Source organism: Cervus elaphus, chromosome 24 (assembly GCF_910594005.1).
Source record: "Cervus elaphus chromosome 24, mCerEla1.1, whole genome shotgun sequence".
NCBI lineage: Eukaryota > Metazoa > Chordata > Mammalia > Artiodactyla > Cervidae > Cervus > Cervus elaphus.
In genome coordinates, this window is record NC_057838.1 from 56,262,881 (window position 1) to 56,287,532 (window position 24,652).

The 24,652-nt window shown below is 41.3% G+C and overlaps 1 protein-coding gene across 1 annotated transcript in view; it reads left to right on the forward strand.

The window, feature by feature from the left end:
* Positions 1-24,652, forward strand: part of ERC2 (ELKS/RAB6-interacting/CAST family member 2) — a 981,757-nt gene that overhangs the window by 602,204 nt on the left and 354,901 nt on the right. The gene's annotated exons all lie outside the window — the stretch shown is intronic.

A 24,652-nucleotide genomic window follows, 5' to 3' on the forward strand; every position in this document is an offset into this window, starting at 1 on the left:
CAGTATTCACATGTGACTGTGAGAGTTGGACTATAAAGAAAGCTGAGCGCCAAAGAATTGATGATTATGAACTGTGGTGTTGGAGAAGACTCTTGAGAGTCCCTTGGACTGCAAGGAGATCAAAGCAGTCAATCCTAAAGGAAATCAGTCCTGAGTATTCATTGGAAGGACTGATGCTGAAGCTGACACTCCATTACTTTGGCTCCCTGATGCGAAGAACTGACACATTGGAAAATACCCTGATGCTGGGAAAGATTGAAGGCAGGAGGAGAAGGGGAAGACTGAGGATGAGATGGTTGGATGGCATCACTGACTCAATGGACATGAGTTTGAGTAAGCTCCGAGTTGGTGATGGACAGGGAAGCCTGGCGTGCTGCAGTCCATGGGGTCACAAAGAGTCGGACACAACTGAGTGACTAAACTGAACAGCAAAGAATGATCCAGCTCCAAATGCCAGGAGTGTCAGGGCTAAGCAACTCATTACTTGCTTCTGTTTTTTCATAAATTGCTGTTTTTTATATGAGAGAAGAGAGAAAACTTAATATGTTCTCATCTCTGATTTAGCTTGACTTATTTTCAAAGGGGAAAATGTGTTTTCCCCTTTCAACATCATGATTTTGGCCCAGAGGGGTTGATGGTCTGGGTTCTTCCTGTGTTTTATGCAACTCTGACTTGATTCTGGCTTGCTCTCTTGGGACTATAGACCCCAGTGGAATTTGCACAAGTCTCAGACCTAAATTCCTAAGAGACTGTGCTCCCTGTAAGATATAAATCTTGGCTAAGATACAAAAGACCTAATCCCTCAATGCCTACTGCTCAGTGGACCATGCAGTCCTCTCCAGCTCCAGTGTTCCATCATTCTGTAACTTCTGGATCTCTCTGGTCCTCTCTTTGTCCAGCTATAAATGAAGGGTATGGGATGGGCCAGTCCTCCAGCCAGGCCTCTAAACTGATGCCCCTTTTACTCTCTCTCTCTCCCCTTGTCCGTCCTTTTCCACTTGTTCCGTCTTTCATCACAACCCATTAGGTAGTTAGGTCTTTTCCTAGGAACCACTTCTTGCAATGATTATTTAGAGCAAGAAGTATAGAAGTAAAACAAGGCCACTGCCAAAGTGGGAGAATGTATTCCAGAGCCAGGTGGCATCAGAGGGACAAAGACTCTGGTCCAGATGCCAGCTCTTTGCCAGAAGAGAGAGGGAAGGACTTGGGGGAGATCCCAGCTTGAAGGTTTTCTGTCTCCCTGTATCATCATCTTTGCAAAAGTAAAATAAACTGTAGATATTATTGGCGGATGCCTCAGCCCTGAGGAGGTAGAGGGGAAACATCAATAACTGCAGCCTCAGTGACAGAGGGCATCATAACAAAGGCTCCAAGTCACTGAAGACCTCCAGGATGAAGCAGAGAGTGGAGGCGAGGAAGGTTTTGGATGTTCTTGGTCCCCGGAAAGCACGTAATGAAAGTTTGTGGGAGGAAGGAATGAATGCTGATGAAAATTGCACTCTGCCTCTGGCTAGTGGTCTCCTCCTCCCATCCCCACCTTTTCCACTCTCGCCTTCTCTTCAACCCAGTCTTCTCTTTCTTCTTTCTCTCTTCTTTTTTTTTTTCTTTTTATTTTATTTTTTTATTAGTTGGAGGCTAATTACTTCACAACATTTCAGTGGGTTTTGTCATACATTGATATGAATCAGCCATAGATTTACACGTATTCCCCATCCCGATCCCCCCTCCCACCTCCCTCTCCACCCGATTCCTCTGGGTCTTCCCAGTGCACCAGGCCCGAGCACTTGTCTCATGCATCCCACCTGGGCTGGTGATCTGTTTCACCATAGATAAAATACATGCTGTTTTTTTCGAAACATCCCACCCTCACCTTCTCCCACGGAGTTCAAAAGTCTGTTCTGTATTTCTGTGTCTCTTTTTCTGTTTTGCATATAGGGCTATCGTTACCATCTTTCTAAATTCCATATATATGTGTTAGTATGCTGTAATGTTCTTTATCTTTCTGGCTTACTTCACTCTGTATAATGGGCTCCAGTTTCATCCATCTCATTAGGACTGATTCAAATGAATTCTTTTTAACGGCTGAGTAATATTCCATGGTGTATATGTACCACAGCTTCCTTATCCATTCATCTGCTGATGGGCATCTAGGTTGCTTCCATGTCCTGGCTATTATAAATAGTGCTGCAATGAACATTGGGGTGCACGTGTCTCTTTCAGATCTGGTTTCCTCAGTGTGAATGCCCAGAAGTGGGATTGCTGGGTCATATGGCAGTTCTATTTCCAGTTTTTAAAGAAATCTCCACACTGTTTTCCACAGTGGCTGTACTAGTTTGCATTCCCACCAACAGTGTAAGAGGGTTCCCTTTTCTCCACACCCTCTGCAGCATTTATTGCTTGTAGACTTTTGGATAGCAGCCATCCTGACTGGCGTGTAATGGTACCTCATTGTGGTTTTGATTTACATTTCTCTAATAATGAGTGATGTTGAGCATCTTTTCATGTGTTTGTTAGCCATCTGTATGTCTTCTTTGGAGAAATGTCTGTTTAGTTCTTTGGCCCATTTTTTGATTGGGTGAATTATTTTTCTGGAATTTATTTTTCTGCAGGAGTTGCTTGTATATTTTTGAGATTAATCCTTTGTCTGTTTCTTCATTTGCTATTATTTTCTCCCATTCTGAGGGCTGTCTTTTCACCTTACTTATAGTTTCCTTTGTTGTGCAAAAGCTTTTAAGTTTCATTAGGTCCAATTTGTTTATTTTTGCTTTTATTTCCACTATTCTGGGAGGTGGGTCATAGAGGATCCTGCTGTGATTTATGTCAGAGAGTGTTTTGCCTATGTTCTCCTCTAGGAGTTTTATAGTTTCTGGTCTTACATTTAGATCTTTAATCCATTTTGAGTTTATTTTTGTGTATGGTGTTAGAAAGTGTTCTAGTTTCATTCTTTTACAAGTGGTTGACCAGTTTTCCCAGCATCACTTGTTAAAGAGGTTGTCTTTTTTCCATTGTATATCCTTGCCTCCTTTATCGAAGATAAGGTGTCCATAGGTTCGTGGATTTATCTCTGGGCTTTCTATTCTGTTCCATTGATCTATATATCTGTCTTTGTGCCAGTACCATACTGTCTTGATGACTGTGGCTTTGTAGTAGAGTCTGAAGTCAGGCAGGTTGATTCCTCCAGTTCCATTCTTCTTTCTCAAGATTACTTTGGCTATTTGAGGTTTTTTGTATTTCCATACAAATTGTGAAATTCTTTGGTCTAGTTTTGTGAAAAATACCGTTGGTAGCTTGATAGGGATTGCATTGAATCTATAGATTGCTTTGGGTAGAATAGCCATTTTGACAATATTGATTCTTCCAATCCATGAACACGGTATGTTTTTCCATCTGTTTGTGTCCTCTTTGATTTCTTTCATCAGTGTTTTATAGTTTTCTATGTATAGGTCTTTTGTTTCTTTAGGTAGATATACTCCTAAGTATTTTATTCTTTTTGTTGCAATGGTGAATGGTATTGTTTCCTTAATTTCTCTTTCTGTTTTTTCATTGTTACTATATAGGAATGCAAGGGATTTCTGTGTGTTAATTTTATATGCTGCAACTTTACTATATTCATTGATTAGCTCTAGTAATTTTCTGGAAGAGTCTTTAGGGTTTTCTATGTAGAGGATCATGTCATCTGCAAGCAGTGAGAGTTTCACTTCTTCTTTTCCTATCTGGATTCCTTTTACTTCTTTTTCTGCTCTGATTGCTGTGGCCAAAACTTCCAACACTATGTTGAATAGTAGTGGTGAGAGTGGGCACCCTTGTCTTGTTCCTGATTTCAGGGGAAATGCTTTCAATTTTTCACCATTGAGGGTGATGCTTGCTGTGGGTTTGTCATATATAGCTTTTATTATGTTGAGGTATGTTCCTTATATTCCTGCTTTTTGGAGAGTTTTAATCATAAATGAGTATTGAATTTTGTCAAAGGCTTTCTCTGCATCTGTTGAGATAATCATATGGTTTTTATCTTTCAATTTGTTAATGTGGTGTATTACATTGATTGATTTGCGGATATTAAAGAATCCTTGAATTCCTGGGATAAAGCCCACTTGGTCATGGTGTATGATTTTTTTAATATGTTGTTGGATTCTGTTTGCTAGAATTTTGTTAAGGAATTTTGCATCTATGTTCATCAGTGATATTGGCCTGTAGTTTTCTTTTTTTGTGGCATCTTTGTCTGGTTTTGGAATTAGGGTGATGGTGGTCTCATAGAATGAGTTTGCAAGCTTACCTTCATCTGCAATTTTCTGGAAGAGTTTGAGTAAGATAGGTGTTAGCTCTTCTCTAAATTTTTGGTAGAATTCAGCTGTGAAGCCATCTGGTCCTGGGCTTTTGTTTGCTGGAAGATTTTTGATTACAGTTTCGATTTCCTTGCTTGTGATGGGTCTGTTAAGATCTTCTATTTCTTCCTGGTTCAGTTTTGGAAAGTGATACTTTTCTAAGAATTTGTCCATTTCATCCAAGTTGTCCATTTTATTGGCATAGAGCTGCTGGTAGTAGTCTCTTATGATCCTTTGTATTTCAGTGTTGTCTGTTGTGATCTCTCCATTTTCATTTCTAATTTTGTTAATTTGGTTCTTCTCTCTTTGTTTCTTAATGAGTCTTGCTAATGGTTTGTCAATTTTGTTTATTTTTTTCAGAAAACCAGCTTTTAGCTTTGTTGATTTTTGCTATGGTCTCTTTAGTTTCTATTGCATTTATTTCTGCCCTGATTTTTAAGATTTCTTTCCTTCTGCTAACCCTGGGGTTCTTCATTTCTTCCTTCTCTAATTGCTTTAGGTGTAGAGTTAGGTTATTTATTTGGCTTTTTTCTTGTTTCTTGATGTAAGCCTGTAATGCTATGAACCTTCCCCTTAGCACTGCTTTTACAGTGTCCCATAGGTTTTGGGTTGTTGTGTTTTCATTTTCATTCATTTCTATACATATTTTGATTTCTTTTTTGATTTCTTCTATGATTTGTTGGTTATTCAGAAGCGTGTTATTTAGCCTCCATATGTTTGAATTTTTAACAATTTTTTCCCTGTAATTGAGATCTAATCTTACTGCACTGTGGTCAGAAAAGATGACTGGAATGATTTCAATTTTTTTGAATTTTCCAAGACCAGATTTATGGCCCAGGATGTGATCTATTCTGGAGAAGGTTCCGTGTGCACTTGAGAAAAAGGTGAAGTTGATTGTTTTGGGGTAAAATGTCCTATAGATATAAATTAGGTCTAGCTGGTCCATTGTGTCATTTAAGGTTTGTGTTTCCTTGTTAATTTTCTGTTTAGCTGATCTATCCATAGTTGTGAGTGGGGTATTAAAGTCTCCCACTATTATTGTGTTACTATTAATTTCCTCTTTCATACTCGTTAGTGTTTGCCGTACATATTGCGGTGCTCCTATGTTGGGTGCATATATATTTATAATTGTTATATCTTCTTCTTGGATTGATCCTTTGATCATTATGTAGTGTCCTTCTTTGTCTCTTTTCACATCCTTTATTTGAAAGTCTATTTTATCTGATATGAGTATTGCGACTCCTGCTTTCTTTTGGTCTCCGTTTGTGTGAAATATTTTTTTCCAGCCCTTCACTTTTAGTCTGTATGTGTCTCTTGTTTTGAGGTGGGTCTCTTGTAGACAGCATATATAGGGGTCTTGTTTTTGTATCCATTCAGCCAATCTTTGTCTTTTGGTTGGGGCATTCAACCCATTTACATTTAAGGTAATTATTGATAGGTGTGGTCCCGTTGCCATTTACTTTGTTGTTTTGGGTTCACGTTTATACAACCTTTCTGCATTTCCTGTCTAGAGAAGATCCTTTAGCATTTGTTGAAGAGCTGGTTTGGTGGTGCTGAATTCTCTCAGCTTTTGCTTATCTGTAAAGCTTTTGAGTTCTCCTTCATATCTGAATGAGATCCTTGCTGGATACAGTAATCTAGGTTGTAGGTTATTCTCTTTCATTACTTTCAGGACGTCCTGCCATTCCCTTCTGGCCTGGAGGGTTTCTATTGATAGATCAGCTGTTATCTTTATGGGAATCCCTTTGTGTGTTATTTGTTGTTTCTCCCTTGCTGCTTTTAATATTTGTTCTTTGTGTTTGATCTTTGTTAATTTGATTAATATGTGTCTTGGGGTGTTTCGCCTTGGGTTTATCCTGTTTGGGACTCTCTGGGTTTCTTGGACTTGGGTGGCTATTTCCTTCCCCACTTTAGGGAAGTTTTCAGCTATTATCTCCTCGAGTATTTTCTCATGGCCTTTCTTTTTGTCTTCTTCTTCTGGGACTCCTATGATTCGAATGTTGGGGCGTTTCACAGTGTCCCAGAGGTCCCTGAGGTTGTCCTCATTTCTTTTGATCCTTTTTTCTTTTTTCCTCTCTGCTTCATTTATTTCCACCATTTTATCTTCTACCTCACTTATCCTATCTTCTGCCTCCGTTATTCTACTCTTGGTTCCCTCCAAAGTGTTTTTGATCTCATTCATTGCATTATTCATTTTTAATTGACTCTTTTTTATTTCTTCTAGGTCTTTATTAAACAATTCTTGTATCTTTTCAATCTTTGTCTCCAGGCTATTTATCTGTAACTCCATTTTGTTTTCAAGATTTTGGATCATTTTTATTATCATTATTCTAAATTCTTTTTCAGGTAGATTCCCTATCTCCTCCTCTTTTGTTTGACTTGGTGGGCATTTTTCATGTTCCTTTACCTGTTGGGTATTTCTTTGCCTTTTCATCTTGTTTAGATTGCTGTGTCTGGAGTGGACTTTCTGTATTCTGGAGGTCTGTGGTTCCTTTTTATTGTGGAGGATTTACCCAGTGGGTGGGGTTAGACGATTGGCTTGTCAAGGTTTCCCGGTTAGGGAAGCTTGCGTCAGTGTACTGGTGCGTGGAACTTGATTTCTTCTCTTTGGAGAGCAATGGAGTGCCCAGTAATGAGTTTTGAGATGGGTCTATGTGTTAGGTGTGACCTTGGGCAGCCTGTATGTTGACATTCGGGGCTATGTTCCTGTGTTGCTGGAGAATTTGCGTGGTATGTCTTGCTCTAAAACTTATTGGCTCTTGGGTGGTGGTTGGTTTCAGTGTAGGTATGGAGGCTTTTGGACAGTCACTTATTACTTAAAGTTCCATGTAGTCAGGAGTTTTCTGGTGTTCTCAGGTTTTGGGCTTAAGTTTCCTGCCTCTGGATTTCAGTTTTATTCTTCCTGTAGTCTCAGGACTTCTCCAACTATACAGCACTGATAATAAAACTTATAGGTTAATGGCGAAAAGATTCTCCCCCGTTAGGGACACCCAGAGAGGTTCACAGAGTTACATGAACAGGAGAAAAGGGAGGAGGGAGATAGAGATGAGCAGGAGGAGAAAAAGGGGGACTCAAGAGGAGAGAGACAGATCTACGCAGCTGTCTGTTCCCAGAGTGTTCTCCGTATCTCAGACACCTACAAGGATTCACAGAATTGGATTGGGAAGAGAAGGGGAAAGGAGGAAATAGAGGTGTTCTGAGGTAGAAAACAGAGAGTCAAGATTGGGAGAGAATAATCTTCGGTTTAAAGATAGGGCTTCTCTTTTTTTTTTTTTTTGTAAGGTTATAGTGTAGTGAAAATGAAAATGAAGAGTAGTAGAGGAGTACTAGAGGACTTTAAAAGAAATAAGAGAAAAAGAAAAATAGAAAATAAAAGAGAAAAAGGAAAGAAAAAAAAAGAAGAAAAAAGAAAAAGAAAAAAAAGAAAAAAAAACAAAAAGAAAGAAAGAAAGAAAAAAAAAAAATTTTTTTCCCCTAATTAAAAAAATCGTAAAAATCTATGAAAATGAAAGTTAAGGAGTAATGGGGGAGTAATAGGGAATTTTAAAGGAAAATAAAAGAGAAAAAATAAAAAAGAAAAAATATAAAAAGAAAAAAAAATTTTTTTTTTCCTTACTTAGAAAAAAAAAAAGTAAAAATATATCTAGGAATTTCTCTGGAGCTGTTGCGGTCAGTGTGGGTTCAGCTCAGTTTCAGATAGCTCCTCGTTCCAGCTTACACTTCTCATATCTACAGGGCCCTTCCGGTGAAGTCGGTGTTTTCTACAGGGATTTTAATCTGTTGCACCAGTCCCTTCTGAAGCGGTTCCCTTTGTTTATTTGGCTTCTGTTTGCCGGTCTCTTCAGAGCCTCATTTCCGCCCTGACACAGGCGGGCGGAGGTGGACTCTTATTCAGGTAGCTAGTTCCGTTGCGCTGCTGGGAGGGGCTGACGCTGCGGGGATGGGCTGGCGCTGCGGGGAGGGGCTGGCCCTGCGGGGGCGGGCTGGCGCTGCCGGGAGGGGCTGACGCTGCTTTCTCCGTCTGCGCTGCTCAGGCTCCCGGCTGTTCTATATGGAGCATGCCCCGCGCTGCGCGAGGTTCCAGCCCTCGGGTGTTACACAAAAGCGCGGAAGGAAAAGCTGCGCCTGCTCTCTGTGCCTTCCCCGTCAGAGCGGTCCAGGCAGCGAGGGGTTTGATGGGCGCGCTATCCCCAGGTGTGGCGCACTCACTCCCTTCCGCGGACCCAGTCTCAGTTTCCGCTGGCGCCAGTCGGGTGCGCGCGCCTTCCGCCCTCCGCGTCCCCAGCCCCAGTCCCCGCCCGCGCTGGTCCGGTGCCTGCGCCCTGTGTCTCACCGCGACCTTCCCCTCCCCCCTGCCTCCTGCCTCCTGCCTCCGGCGGGGCTGGGCGGGTCCGCAGCCTGCGAGCTCTTCTCGGGACTTTGTCCGTCCCTTTGTTCTGCGAACGGCCGGCAGTGTGTTCAGGCCGGTTAATTTTCTCTCTCTTTTGGTCTCCCACAGTTCAAGTTGGCACCTCACAGAAGCTCCCTCCGATTGTCCTCAGGGCACTCAGGCCCGGACCCTAGCCCAAGCAAGGCCGCCTAAGACTCCCTTCCCGGGACGGGTCTCCGTCCTTAGCTCTTTTGTCTCACTTTTTATCTTTTATATTTTGTCCTACCTCCTTTCGAAGACAATGGTCTGCTTTTCTGGGCACCTGATGACCTCAGCTAGCCATCAGAAGTTGTTTTGTGAAGTTTGCTCTGCATTCAGTTATTCTTTTGATGAATTTGTAGGAGAGAAAGTGGCCTCCCCGTCCTACTCCTCCGCCATCTTGGCTCCTCCTCCTTTCTCTCTTCTTTCCTTTCCCTCCTGTTCCTTTCTCCTTTCTTTCCTGTCCTTTCCCTACCCCTATTCTGGTACCCTACAACGTGAGAGGTGTCAAAATATTTTCTGTATTGTGTCAACGTAATGATTCCCTTGCTAGATTCTAATTTTAACTATTGAGCAGGAGGCAGACCTGGGAAAGAGTGTGTATGTGTGTGTGTGTGTGTGTGTGTGCCTGTGCGCGTGTGTGTCTGACACACACATGTGTGTTTGAGGGCAGAGAAGGGGCTGGCTCTGGCAATCTTGCCTGAAGAATGAGATCTTGAGGGGAGGCTGCTCAGTTTCTCAGGAGCAAAGCAATTGAGAGCTAGAGCCTGAAGCCAAGTTGCCAGTCAAGAACAGCCAAACTCTTGTTTTCCAGTCATGGAATTTGGGAACCAACGGATTGTGAAAATTGAAATGCAGTGTTTGACTTGATCTTTGGGTTAAGCCAATATCCCTGGGATCTTTTTTTTTTTTTCTTTTTCTAGGATGCGGAGTTGGGGTGGAGAGGTATCCCTGGGATCTTAATTTGAACCTGCAGAAGGCTTTGGCCTACTTCTTTGAGAATCTGTTATTACTCACACCCAAGCCTTCGCTTCCTTGAAGAGATTTGCAGAGTGCACTGCAGCTTGTGCCAGCATGTAGTTATGATAAAAGTTAAATTGTCTTTCTGTTCTGTTTTGAAAATAGTGTTTAGATGTTCAGTTTATGAGCCCTGAGCTTGGTGCTTCTTCCTCTTCTTGGCTCTATCTCTGGATGTTTTCTTGAAAAATGTTCCCTTCAATGCATTTCTAAGGCTTCATTCTAAGGCAGTATGGTAGGTCCAGGGGTTATTCTCTGCTCTGCCTACACCTGCCATCTTTGGGAGTGGAGACTGTGCCCTAGAACTCCACCCCTGTGGATGCATTGCAGGGGTTCCTTTGCTGGCTGACTTCTGGTGAGTCCAGGGCCTGAAAGAGGCACTGCAGGAAATGGGATGGCATGACAAGCTGCTTCATTCATGTCAGACTCTTACACTGAAAAGGGTCGCCATGCCCTCCTTCAGGGAATCTTCCTGACCCAGGGATGAAACACGTGTCTCTTATGTCTCCTGCATTGGCCTGTGGGTTATTTACCACTAGCACCACCTGGGAAGCCCGATGAGAGGGTGGGAAGATAAAAAGACTAGAGAATTTCCTCCCTGTTCCCTTCTGGTACTGGGGCCACACCTCTGGCAGTAGGGACTTCCCCCCTTGACTATAGCTCCTCTTAGCAGTGCCCCATCCATAATGCCCATTGGCACTGGGATTAACTCATATTTCCTGTTGCCCCTTCAGCCCAAGGTGTAGTAATAGCCACCCCCTTGTTGCCATTTCTGGGGTGCCTCGGTACATTTGTTTTATTATCCTTGCCCACCTCTCCTCTGTAGTCCTTTCATTGAAGTCTCCTCATTGGATCTGTCTGTGGTGAATTCTGTTCCTGGCCAAATCTAGACCAGTGCAGTGGGGAAGATCATGGTGCTGTAGTCACAGGTGTGAGATTTGTTACGATGATTTGAGAAAACATTGTTTAAAAATGTTTACATTTCCTATAGTAAGTAATTTTGGAAAAAGAAGCAGAATGCTTGATGCTACAGTCAAAACATTAAAACAAAAACTGTCATTCTGTGGTTTTATAAAAATAGTTGGTTTTTGAATGACCCTTGAATACAAATGACTGCTGCTGTGACGATCCCAGAAAGATGCAAAGCTGATGTTCCCAGAGTCAGCCTCAGTCTTAGGACTAGTGAAAACAGCCCCCTGCTCCTGCCACATACAAGGAATAAATGCCCCTTCCATATTCTTTAGGCTTGGGGAAGTTGGTTTGACTGAACATGGAAGAGTTTCTTGAGATGGAAGGAAAGAGAGCATTCTAGAAGTCCTGGGCTACAGCACAAGTCAGCTGCCTCCAGGCCCTGACATCTTTACAGCCAGGCTCAGGGCACTTGGGATTCCCATAAAGTTAAAGGCATTGCATCTTTGATCAGCAACTGCTCTAATGTAGCCCTCCAGACTGAGGTGCAAGCTCAGCATGGCTACTCATTGATTCAATCACTGTTCAGACATTGACTCAGCTCATTCATGAAACAACTGATTCAGGAAGTCACAGTTGTTTATTGAGACAATGAGTGAACAATTTCATGTCCAGTTATGGGATTAAAAAGTTGAATGTAGAATTGCACCTGGGATGAGTGTGCAAAAAAGGAAAGATCTTTGGAGAGAAGAGAGCATCCCAAAGGTAGTAGAAGGGGTCCCTCAGGATAAACCATGAAGTGTTGAGTGAGTGAGAGTTCACTAAATTGAAGAGGCAGAATAGGTGAGTGGAGTCAGGTCAGAGAACACATTCTAAGAGGAGGAGATTCCCTGTGCAAAGGCCCTATGGTAGAAGGGAGCAACATGCTTTTACTTAATTCACAGGAAGCCTGTGTGGTGGAAGCACAGAGACCAAGGGGGAAAGCAGGATTGACTGAGGCTGGAGGGATGGCAGAAGCCAGACCACCCATGGGGGCCGTGGTCAGATTATTGATACTTATCCTAGGAACAAGAACCCACTGCAGGTGAAGTGACATGATCAGATTATGATTTGAAAATAATAAAAAGCAATTACAGTGTACTTACCATGTGCCAGAAACTTTTAAAGACCTTTGTAAATATGAACTTAGTATCTTCATAGCTTCCTCTAAGATAAATACTGTTGTCATTCTCATACTACTTTTGAGGAAACAGAGGCACAAAGAAGTTAAGCAGCCCAGGGTCACATAGCCCAGGTAGGGTCAGAGCCTCTCAGAATTGCCCTGTAGTCTCGCCACATTGCTTGACCACCACAGCACACAGAGGCTTTTGTGTGGAGCATAGGTTTGGATGTGGGCATACTGCTAGGAAGCTACTGAAGTTTTTGAGGTGGGAAGAGATTATCCTAGGATGGTGGCAGTGGAGATGGAGAGAAATGGAAGTTTTCAAGAGACCTATAAGGAGCTGAGTTTATCGGACTAGGTTTAGATCAACTGTTGGAGTGGTAGAGATGGGCATCCCTCTCTTCCCCTTCTTCCTACCAGCTCTGTGTTCTGTTTCCCTGAGCACTTTCATGCCTTTATGCAGGAGGACTATGAGGGAATTGTTGTGGCAACTATTGCTCTAGTCCAGAGTTTCTTAATGGCAACCCTTCTGATGCTGGGCTGGTTAATTCTTTGTTGTGGGAGCTGTCTTATGTTTAATAGCATCTGTGTCTTTTACCTAGTAGATGGTGGGAACAATCCCCCACCTCCATTTGCAACAATAAAAAATATCCCCAGATATTTCCAGAAGTCCCCTTTGAAGGCAAAATGTCCCTTGAATGAGAAGTTCTAGTCTACTCCTAGCCTGTATATACCTATAGTTTCTCACCTTGGACTAGCAGCCTACCACCTTACTGGGATACTGTGAGCCTTGAGCCAGTGTGTTAGTGGTATTAGTGAAGTTTTAAACTGGCCCATGCCCAACATGTAGGCCTTCTGGAAGCAGGCAGTCCTAGACTGGGTAGATTGAGAAAGTTTAGAAAGGAACCTTTCGCACTATTTAACAGTGTCATTCATCTTTGTCTTTAGTGGGGTAGTTTAGACACCTGTCTATAATTCAGGGCCGTTTTCTTTGGGGACATATACTCTTTAGTTCTAGGAACTGATTTCAAGGTGGACTTTCTGTAATCTGCTCTCATATGTGGGCATTGCCTGCATCTTATGTTTCTGGAACAACTATTTTCTCAATAGCTCCGAAACTTTCCTGTGAAGACTTTGATTTCTTTAGAAGGCCTTTCATACCCTGGTTTCTTTTCGGGCTGAATAAATCTTTCACCTTTTACTAAAGCTTTCCATGGAGAAGGTCTTTCAATGAAGAATATATCAAAGTTAGATAAGCTTCTTATTTGGAATGATGAATTTATCAAGTGCCTGTATTTAGAGAATTTTAAAGAATTTTGTTCATTTGAAAATTCCCTGCTAAATAATATATTTTTTAAAAGCACCTTGAATAGCCTGCCTTTTAATGTAAAACCCATGCTGGCATCTGAGGAGAAACACCCAAATGAGATACAACTATAAGTTACTATTGATAAAAACTGGGTTTTATCTTTCTTTAAAGGACAGCGTGCTTCCATGGAACAGAGAGGTGTATTCCTGTGAGAATCATCTCTTGTCTAATTGATGGCCCAATGGGCTAGGGTAAATTTCTGTTAGACCTTATTTTTTTTTTAAGATGTCAATTGCATACAAAAGTAAAATGAAACTCCACATACCCTTCACCTAACTTCAGCCATTACTCAACTCATTGGCAGTACTGTTTCCTTCCTATCCCACATTTCCCCACTCCTATCCCTCGGTTATTTTGAAGCAAATCCCAGACATTATATCATTTCATTCATAAATATTTCAATATAAACATTCTTTTTTTTTAGATAAACATTTGTGACAGCAAATTACAAACACTTTAAGGTGGAGGAGAATTCTAATGAAGGCTTTCCCCCATAAAGTTGAAACTCACTGGAATCCAAATGTGAGAGGTTTAGATTCTGATTTTTTTAAATGTTGCTATAAAACTGCAAAATGGACCATTTAGTGGTATTATATAGGGAAATTTGAAAAATTTATACCACCTGACACATTCTTCAGCTGATTTCTGGCTCTGTTCACCCTGGCTAATGCTTATGTCTCAATGTTGTCAGAACTGACATGATTATATCATGGTAGAGTTTTTGTTACCTCTTGGTGATTATTGACATTTCTACACATGACTGGAAGGACAGGCCTTTCTTGGTCTTGTGTCTTTTCAATTTCTTGACTGAATGGTAACTCTTAAAGATTTTGAAGAAAACAGACAACAACTTTTGTTGAAGGGTGACCATAAACTAATGGTTAGTCACATTTTTATGCCTAAGGGTTCTTGGTATTGATTAATGGAACTTTTCTACAGACAATGTAGCTGAGATTAAGCTCTCTTTGTAATAAGATTAAACTCCCAAATCTCTACTGAGGCCTGAACATAAGTATTTTGCTTCTTGCACTATTTTTGTTGATGATGATCTCTGCTTGTTCCCAGAAGCCCCCATTTCCTTGGGAATTTTTTTTTTTTCTTCAGTTATTCTAGAGCAGCCATCCCAAACCTTTTTGGCACTTGTCACCAGTTTCATGAAAGATAATTTTCCCATGGACAGGGGTCAGGGAGATAGTTTCAGAATGATTCAAGTACATTACATTTATTGTATACTTTATTATTATTATATCAGTTCTACTTCAGATCATCAGACATTAGATCCCAGAGGTTGCAGACCCCTGCTCTAGGGCATTTGTTCTTTAATTAATTCAATCATAATTCATGAGCAAGAGGTAGGCTTCTCCCACTGCACTAGATGATGATCTATTCATGGCTCAGGCACAGTCGCCATCTCCCCAGAGCTTAACTCCAGTCTCAATGTTTTAATTATTAGGATGGATCTTGTACATCCAACCTGGGTGATTTGAGGGAGGAGCAGAATGATTTCCATCTCTGAACATCTTCTTTGCCCTTTTCTCCCTCAACTAGGTTACCAGGGTATATCTTTGAGTTGAGCCAGATGTCTGTCTGGTTGCTCTAGAGGGGAATGATTCAGGAATGCATAACAGGTGGGCCAGGAACTTGGGCAACAGTCTTGCCCCACTTGCAATAGAAGGTGGGCAGAGAAGGTGTCCCAAAAGGACAGGGAAATGTGAAGGTTAGGGTCTCACACCAAAACAGACTTTATATCCATCACATTTTGGTTGGCAGTTGGCCTTGAGCCAGGCAAGACTACATGATGACAATTAAGTAAGTCATCATGAAAACTAAGTGTTTCGTGTCACCTAGCCTGTCCTCTCATCTGGTGATGCTCCCTAAATTGCAACAGCATTTCTGGAAAGAGGTCCTTTAACCTCTGCCCAGCATCAGGATTGATGAGGAATACAGTAGCACAAGGGTCAAGAGCCTGGGCTTTGAAAGGAAAGATGACTTGGGTTTATATCTCTGCCTTGCCATTTACTCTTCTTGCACTGTGACACTGACAAATGTATAAATGACATTACCTTGCCTGTGGAGTTTCTCTGATGATTAAATGAGCTAATACATATAAAACACTTAGCACCGATCTATGTTTAGCAACTCTTAGTAAATCTATTTATCAGTGTTCTCTCAACAGAAAATTGTCCCTTAAATGTTTGCCTTTTGTTGCACTGTAATAATTTTGTCATGTCATCCTCTTGTGTTTTTATTATTTTGCATTTTGCTTTTGGGGGCACATAAGCATTTAGTCCTTCTTAATGATTCTTGAGTATTTAAGACTGTTCTTCTGTCTTATCCTGTTCTCAGTACCCCCGTGCTACAGAATCTTCTTATCTCCAAAGTCCCCAGTCCTTCTTTGTCTTCTTCTAGCAGGTTTAGAGGACCCTTAATAGTCTAACCCATCTCCGTTAGGTATTCTATGGGTTATTTTTCTGTGTATTCCACAATTAGTCACTGGGCACTTTCTATGGATAGGGCATTGAGTGCAGCCCTGTTAACAGGGTTCCAACCTAGTAAGGTTCATACACTAATGAGGAAGAGGGAGGAAGAACTCTGATAAGGAAAGCCCTGGGGGGGTTATTAGGACATTGAATCCAGATTGGTGGGAAGCATGGGGGCTTAAGGAAGCTTCCAGGAAGAATAAAGTGCGGATATGAGACCTAATGGGTGAGAGATATGAGTCAGGTAATGAAGGGGGATAGGAGGAGTATTTCATATGGGACTTAAAATCAAATACAGTATTTAAATGGCCAACAATTAAATAGATGGGGTCCTGCTAAGAACCCAAACAGCTCTGGAAGATTCTGCTGAAAAATGTCCACCTCCATGGGGAGAGGGGATCAAAAATGTCATTCCCATAAGTAAGCAATAATAGCTAACCTTATACCATAGCACCCTTGCCTCCTAACCTTATCTTTACCTTAAAACAAATAGTTTCCCCTCCAAGCAGGTTAGAGTGCCCTTTTCCCTGGATTCTCACATTCTTCGTGACATGTGGTCATTGAAAGTTGGCTACTAACCCAAGTCATTTTTCGCAAGCTGCCATTGGAGATGCTATCTACACAATGTATAGTAACACTGTTTACATTCACATTGGCCAGCTGTAACTGGATATGAAATTTTCAGCATTACCTTTCTTGCATGATGGTATCAGAAATAATTTATATGTTTATAATAAGAAAGGATTTTTTAAAAAAATAAGATACACAATGAAAGGGGTTCCCAGAACTGGTCTGGAATTTTTCAAGGAGATATTGAGTGTGGAAAAGATTTAAAACTCCAGCTTGGAGTTTGCTTTTCAATACAACTAACAGTATATACAGGAAAATCCATGCCAGCAAACTTGAACAGCTTTCCGTTGCATAGCCGAATGTTTTATTATTTTAATTTTTGAAATAATACAAAAAAAAAAAAACCTACCAAAAGAATATAAAACCTAGGAAGAAGCGATTTGATAGCTGCCAAGGCTGACTTCAACCAAAACGGGCCTCTGCCCTTTAGCATCTCTGAAAACACGCTTTCTTCTTTAAGCTTCATTAGCTAAAGACATAATAATGATCACAATAGGATGGTATTTCTATTGAGTAGCAGCCAGTGGAGGACCAGGAAAGCCTTAGCCTCTGATGCCAAAGTCCACAAGGCAAGGGCTCTTTAAAATCAGCTGGGAGAGGAGAGCTGGATTGCTTTTTTTTTTTTTTTTTGCCAACTGAGTGAATTATGTCCCTGTCTCATGAACTGTCTTAGCATCATTTCCTTGGGCCTCAGTGGCACCCAGAGCAGAAGTGATCAACTATAGGCTCAAAAGGTTCTTAAATCCAGTCAAGAAACCAGTTACAGGAATGCAGCAGATGTTCCTGCATCTTAGATGTGGGTTGTATAATCTCTTGCTTGCCACACCTGCAGGGGCAATGCCTGCCTGTCGGAGATACAGAGTTTAACTCTACAAGTGTATTTGTGTACAGACCACACACATACTCATGCTTCCTGATAAGACCTAGAGGTATACAGGCTACTTCATTTAAAGATTAAGGAACTTAAATTCATTTATAATATGTTAAAATGTACACAGGGTCAGTAAGGCAGGAGAGAAGAGGTCATCTGTTATCATCATGGAAGAGTCAAATGACCCATGGAAGAGTCAAAAGAATACAGCAAATTATCTGTACTAGATCTGAAATTCTGTGAATGCTACATATTTTAACAGTATAATAGATTGGATGATATAGATTCATTGCGTTATTGTTAAAAGTAGTAAATAATATTTTTGTAGGGCTTTTTAATTATAAAAATACTTTCTCCTGTGTGACCTTTTTAAGTGACTAATAGTATGGATGTTACATCTCTTTCCATGTCTGAAAAATCAAGAATCACTTATTTCAAATAAAACTTTTTAAAAAACAGAAATTAAACGTGCATATTGTGAAAATATGCACTAGCATATTCTCCTGACTAGCATCAGGAAGAAAGCATTTACCTGAGAAAAAGACTTGAAGTTTCGATTTTTTTTCTAATCTCTTTTCCTTTGCATACATTTGGCATAGTCATGATTTTACTGCTACTATTTTCTCTCAGTTTTTTCTTTTACGTGGAACAATGCTTCTTATTCTCCAGTTAGTATAAAAGTCTTTATTAAAAAAATTGAATATGGTAGGAATAGTGCATGTACAGTCACTGTGGGTAAAGGGAATCCTTATAGTTTAGTTTGGAACTATGTACAAGGTTTAACTATTTTCTAAATTTGATTGTAGTGATGGGTTCACAGCTGAATATACTATAGCTAATTTACTTGTACACTTTAAATGGGTGAATTGTGCAGTATGTGAATTATATCTCAATAAAGCTATTAAAAGTGTAGGGCTCTGCACAGTGTTATGACATCTCCCTGAGTCAGTGCTAGGAGCTGAAAGCAGACAGAGAAGATTGCACAATTAGGTCATGGCATTATAACTTAGACATGTACTTTTTCAGTGATTCCACAGAGGTGAGAGAGCAATTCATTTAGCCTGCGAGGTAGGGAGGACTTTGAGGAGTGATATTTAAACTAAGTCGTAAAGATTGATAGGAGTCCAGTGGATGAAGGGGTGAAAGTATCTTAGGGATGTAGGTAATAGGAACCCAGTAAGGACTTACTAAATAGGAGTTATAGTGATGCTAGTGGTAGGGGTGTTGGCAGTGATGATGGATGATGATGGTTGTAGTGATGAGGATGACTACAGGAGGATCACGGTAGTCATGGTTGTGGTGATGGTATAATGTTGGAGATAATGATGTTGACAACATGCTGATAGTGGTGGTAATGGTGGCTGTGGAAATAATTTTACAAAGACTGAATTTGAGGAACTTCTCAGGCCACAAGGTGATGAGCTTCTAGGCATCTGCAGCCACTGTTCTTGAGTGGCACATGGCAGGTAGTCAAGAACACCTATCATTGGCTAGTGCCTTGCTTTTTGATCAAATATCGTCTTTCATCTGGACTTGTAGGAGCTGTTTATCAGTCTATAAAAGAGGAGCTAAACATTTAAGCAGTTAGTTAAATGCTGCACTTGGACCTGAAATATAGTGGTTTGTACTTTTGCAGTCAGAAACTACTCATGACAATGATTGGCCTGCTGTGGAGGCTGCTGTGGGTCTAAGTGCTGGACATCACCATGACCCCTTCCATGAAAATTTTGAGTTAAAAATACTAGGTTGAACTACTTGAAATTGCCATATATTAGGTCAAAAATAGTTAAATGTCAGCCATTTCATCTGGATTAGTCTATAATCTACCTTATGCTGATTTGTATCCCACCCCCTTCACTAAATGTGTGGAATAGCCAGGAGGAGTCAAAAGTTGGTACATGTTATTCTGCTATTGTGATAGCATTTGCGCTATTGATTCTGTGTGTGTGTGTGTTTGCATGAACATTTGTGTGTATGTATGTCTGTATGCATGTATGTATGTGTGTATGGAAGAAATATATAGATCAATACTTTTCAGTGCATTAGCCATGGACCTTCTGTGACTACTGAGCATTTGAAACGTGCTTGTCCAAAAACTTATTATGAAAAAAAGAATACAAATTATTTCAGTATTAATTTTATATTTATACATGAAATAATATTTTGAATAAATTTGGCTAAATAAAAAGATTAATAATAATTTCAATTGCTTCTTTTTACCTATTTTTAAAGTGGCTACTTGAAAATTTGGCTTGTATTTCTATTTGACAGTGTTGCTACAGACAAAAAGGATTTTTAAAGTCCTTTGCAGTGTAATTTTTTGGCAGATTCAAGAGGAAGACAATTCAAAGTAGCTTTTAGAAATTGCCCTTGGATATCCTGAGCCCAAATTTGCTTCAGTTTCTGCAAAAGAGGAAGGAAAACCAATCTGGCCTCTAAAATCTACATTTTGAAAATGGCCTTATAGACATGTATTCCCTCTGTAATATACAAAATACATTCTAGCAGCTCATAGTTTTTCCATGTACTTATAGTATTTTCTTTGCTTTTACTTTTTGTTCTCTGTGTTCTTCCTGTCATCACTTTATCAAAATATTGAGGCCCTGGCATCGAGCAAGTAGAGATATTCAAGATACATAAATGCCTCACTTATTCAGTACTGAGTTTATCTGAATCACTTGGGGATTGGCTAAGTGTATAAGCATTCGGGTTTCTCTGAAATTGAGACCATGCCACGCAGTGCAGGATTAGTGGGGAGAAAGTGTGTCAGTCTCCTGGCGCTGACAATTTGAACTGTCAGGGTCAGGGCCCTGTGGTCTCCCTTTGCTCCCCTAATCCTGACTAAGAAGGTATTTAAGTAGAATCCTGGGGTGCTAAATTAAGGAGGCTCTGATGGGAAAATGGGCAGTGGAGGGTTTAAAGGACACCCATTAATGTGCTCACTTCAAGATGTACTCTCATCAGTGCTTCTTAGGAAGGCACATGCTCACCAGTAATGTCTTTACTTTTTGGAACACAACCAAGGGCACGTATGGAGATTTTTAAACATAATATTTTGGAACCCGAGGGAAGCCAAAATATTGCAGACAGTGATAAAACCACAATTTAGTAATTGTGTTGTGTGATCCTGCAGCATGTGGTGGGGCCGCTAGAACGGGAAGTGTGATGAGTTTGGGCAGCAGACATTCTACATCTCAAGTTGCCATCTAATCCTCCCTTAAATAGGTCCAGGCAGATACACAAGGTGTCCAGAAACCCTTTTTTCTCTGTAGCCACATCTTCTAGGCCAAAGAGAAAAATGGGTAGGCATCAGCTAGGAATATACTTACCTGCCCTAACAGAAAACACTCAAATTGAATAATATTTTTTTAACATAACAGTAAGTCTGCAGGTAGCCAGAAAGTGTACAGTATTTTACTATTGCTGTTCTATTTCATCCTCTGTCATGGCTAGCTTTTCTCTTCATGTTACAAAACTGTTGCTGCAGATTCAGTCATCACATCTGTATTTCATCAGAAGGAAGAATATGTGCTAAACAGTGTCATCTATGGGAAAGTATATCCCCTTCAAAGGGGATAGCCTTGTATTACTGGCCTGAAGTGAGTAACATAACTTCTCCCAGATGCCAGGGACTCTGAGCTGGTGAAGATGTAGCTAGAATGTAGAGCCTATAGACCTTGCCACTCTAACAGAGGAAGATGTAGTCTACATAAGTAGCTCCTAGTTTTGTTCTTGGCACATAGGAAATAATCAATAAAAGAATCTTAAACTAATCTCACATTTATGATTAAAAGATGAGATCAAGCAACACTATGACTATATACTCTAGAGAAGTGGTTGCTTTGATTAGTGTCTAACACTAACTAAGCATACCCTTTAGGCATGCTTGGCCTGTAAAACACAGGGCTCAGTGCTTTACATTTCCTACTCCCTGTAAAAAATTGATGAAGGGACACTCTTCCCAGGTTTCAGAGAAGGAAACTGAGGCTCAACAAAGCTAAGTAGACTTGCCTAAGGTACATACTGATATGGAAGAGGGCTGGGATGCTCACCCTTGCCTTCAGCCTGGGCAATTGTAACCTTTAAGCTCTTATATAAAGTAGAAGACTCTTGGTAAGTTTGCCTGTTGTTAAATTGCTAGGTCATGTCCAGCTCTTTTGTGACCCCTGTGGACTTAGCCCACCAGGCTCCTCTGTCCATGGGATTGCCCAGGCAAGAATACTGGAGTGGCTTTACGATTTCTTCACCTAAGTAACCTGCTAATCGCATTTGAAGCTTAAAACCAGAGACTGGAATAAATAGCAAAAAGGACTGTGAAAAAAGAAAAAGGATAAACAAATTAGGCTAACTTTGGTGCAACTGAAATAGGTCCCCATATTATGAGCTGTTAAAGGCCTTAATGATGCCAAATTCTGGACTCTCTCAGTCTTAGAATATTTTCCACCAGTTCTCCATTGGTGGGGGTGGGATTTGCCGTATGCATATGGTAATGGTTTGTTTGGGGTTTTCTCAGGGCATTCTCAGGAACAGTTAGGCCATTTTGTGCTGGGTGCTGTTCTGGAGGAGTGAGAAGGAGCTGTGTGCATGTCTTGAGGTGGAACCAGCCCCGCCAGAGTGGCCCCTGGCTGCCATGAGATCCAGTAGCATGGAAGGAGAGGTAGACTGGAATCGCCTCCAAGGAATGGAGGTTCCCCAAGAATGATGGATCTGCCTTTGATGTCTGGCAGCTTCCAAATAGCACAGAAATGATACAGATACATGCCAAAGGGGAAAAACAACTTTTGATCTAGTTAGAACTAATTAAACTTTCAATGTGCATGAAAGAAACTTGAGTGCTGGCCAGTTGTTTGCTGCGGATGGATTTTGTCAAAGAGCATAGTTGAAAATAATGTAACTAAAGCAAACCCCTGCCTGCTGTCCTACTTGTGGGGAGTTAATTTTTTGGTCTTTGCTTCTAAAATGTTGAGGATATCCCCCCTTGCAGACTGAAATTACCTGCAATCTCTTTTTTTCCTTTTGTACAGTGATGTTAAGAGTGATGTTTTTCTTTAATGTTTTCTCAGAAGGCTCCCCCTTCAAGCCTTCCTTGTTGTCATATCTTGTTTAGTCTAATGTATGTTTTTTGTTAGTGTGTGGACTAAAAAAGGTAATCTAATTAACAGTAGAAGGCAAGAAGCCCTGCAGGATTTTGGCAACAGAGGAAAACGTGGGCTCTGGTATTTGATCAACAGCTTCCACTTAAGGCTCGCAACTCTTGCCTCGTTAGCAGGGGACTTTTTCCGCTCTTCATAAGCGGGCTTCAACAGAATATAAAGTGTGTATTTGACAGGACAACAGTCACATCTAAGAGTGGATTTTGAAAATTTAGGTTGCCTTTATTCAGAGCGACTGGCTTAGTAAATGTTTAGAGGGCCCTAATTATGCTTTGGGGGTGATTAAAACATTGTGGATTTATGCTGTTTCACTAAGGAAAAAAGCCTACCCCACATACCAAGAAAGGGGGAAAAAAAAAAAACTTAAAGGGAGGAAAGAAAAGAAAAAGGGGAGGTGGGTTGGGTGATGGGGGGAGCTCACAGGGCCCCAGCTTGGAGAGGCGGCCTCTTGGTAGAGCATATGAATCCACTTACATGTAAATTGCTTGTCGCTGTGAATTAAGGGAAGGCTATGAAAGAGCTGCTTTCCCGTGTTTACTATAGGATTTTTGACAGACTCTTTCCTCTTTCAAGTAAATTTGGCTTAAGTCCATAGTCAGTCCAGTTTTAAGTAAACTCCTCTTTTGTTACATTAACAAGGTTATAACATCACTGGGGCAGATTTCCAGCTGCAGGAACCGAGGCCTAAGTATGGGGCTGAGGGTATAATTAAAACCTTCGGGTGGGAGAGTTAAATTCTCAAGTAAAATTGGATAAAAGGCTAATTGTCCATAGCAACATAATACATGCTTTAAATATCTGTGAAATGAAGATGAATAGTAGGAGGCTTGCAAACAATCCTTTTCTACTCTGAATCGAGATCTGCTTTTTTAGCTCAGGATACAGGGCATTCGTTTCTGCCCACATACACAGACACCTCAAATTCTGAAAGCCCCATGCTGTCCCTGTGACTCCTGTGACTTGTCTTCTATCCATGCTAAAGATCTATGTACCTTCTTTTGAGGAGCTTCTTTTACAAAATGGGGAGTGTTTATAGCTGATAAGTGGGGCCTATGAGCGGGGGACCTACGTAGTTTGGTTCCATAGGTCCAAACAGAGGTGTTGTGTAGTGTGTCCACATTTGCCATGGCCTCCTTTAAAGGAGCGGTGGTAATGGGGTGTGAGCGGGTTGGCAGGGAGTGTAGGAGAAAGGTGCACATACCTTTGGTGACCTTCTCAGAGATGACATCCAGCCAAGCAATATGATACATTACCACAACGCTAAAAAAACAAAACGGCTTGTAATGGCAGCTTGTCCTGAATGAATGCGTCGGTAAGGTCCATTTGTTATTCATTAGGAGCAGCCCGGCTGGTCTGGCCTGGTAGGGAGCCTGGAGACGTAAGGTCATTCTACACCTCTGCCCCAGTGGCACGGACAACAGCGAAGACAGCTTTAGCAGCCCCTACACTTCTAGACTTTGCTGCTGCTGTTTGAAGCTCTGCAGGAACGAAGGTGTTCTAAAACAGTTTAGAGTTACTCTAAGAGGGTGGGAGATGGGGGTGGGGTGGAAGGGAAGAAGAAAAGGGGGAAAAAAATAAAAATAAATGATTTTGTTGGCAAAATGACTTCATGGAACTGAGCACAGTGAGCTGAGAAGTCCTTCAGCTTCCCCCCAGCAACCCAGGAAGTGTACCCCCAAAGAGCTGCAGTCTGTCCATCTGAAGTAGGGACAGTCGAAAGAGAAGGTGTGTGAGGGGCCCGGGGTTTTTGGAGAGTGGCCAGCGTTTGAGGGCTTTCTGGGAGAGCTGTGTGACCATACCCAGGGAATGGAGTTGCTGGGTGCAGCATGGTCAGGCACCAAGGGTAACCTGGGCCGCCAGGAGGGCAGGCCAGTTCTTTGTGAACCAGAGATGCAGGACTGTGGTTGCAGGGCAGCTGGAGCTGGGCCGTGGGAAAGGAAGGGCAGTGGAAGGCTGGCAGTTACGGGCATCAGCAAGTGGACTAATTGAGAGTGTTGGTCTTGCCTGCCAAGAAAAAGAGGATCTTGTCCCTGGGCTCTGAAGTACAGAGTGGTATTGAGGCTTCCCTGTGTGCTTAAGGGAGAAGACCCAGGAATTGCATTTCTGTTATTTTCAGCCTAGTTGTATTGCAGAGTATTTTATCTTGCTGCATAATATGGATACTTGTGTTTTAAATCAAGAAGTTCCTTCTCACTTTGTGAATTGAGAGTGCTTTAAGATAGGATACACCTACTGCTGAAGCTGGGGTGCTTTCCATCAGAGCTGAGATAGCTGTGTTCAGTTCCATCATGGTTATTGATGTGCTTTTATGATATGCATTGGAGCCTCCTA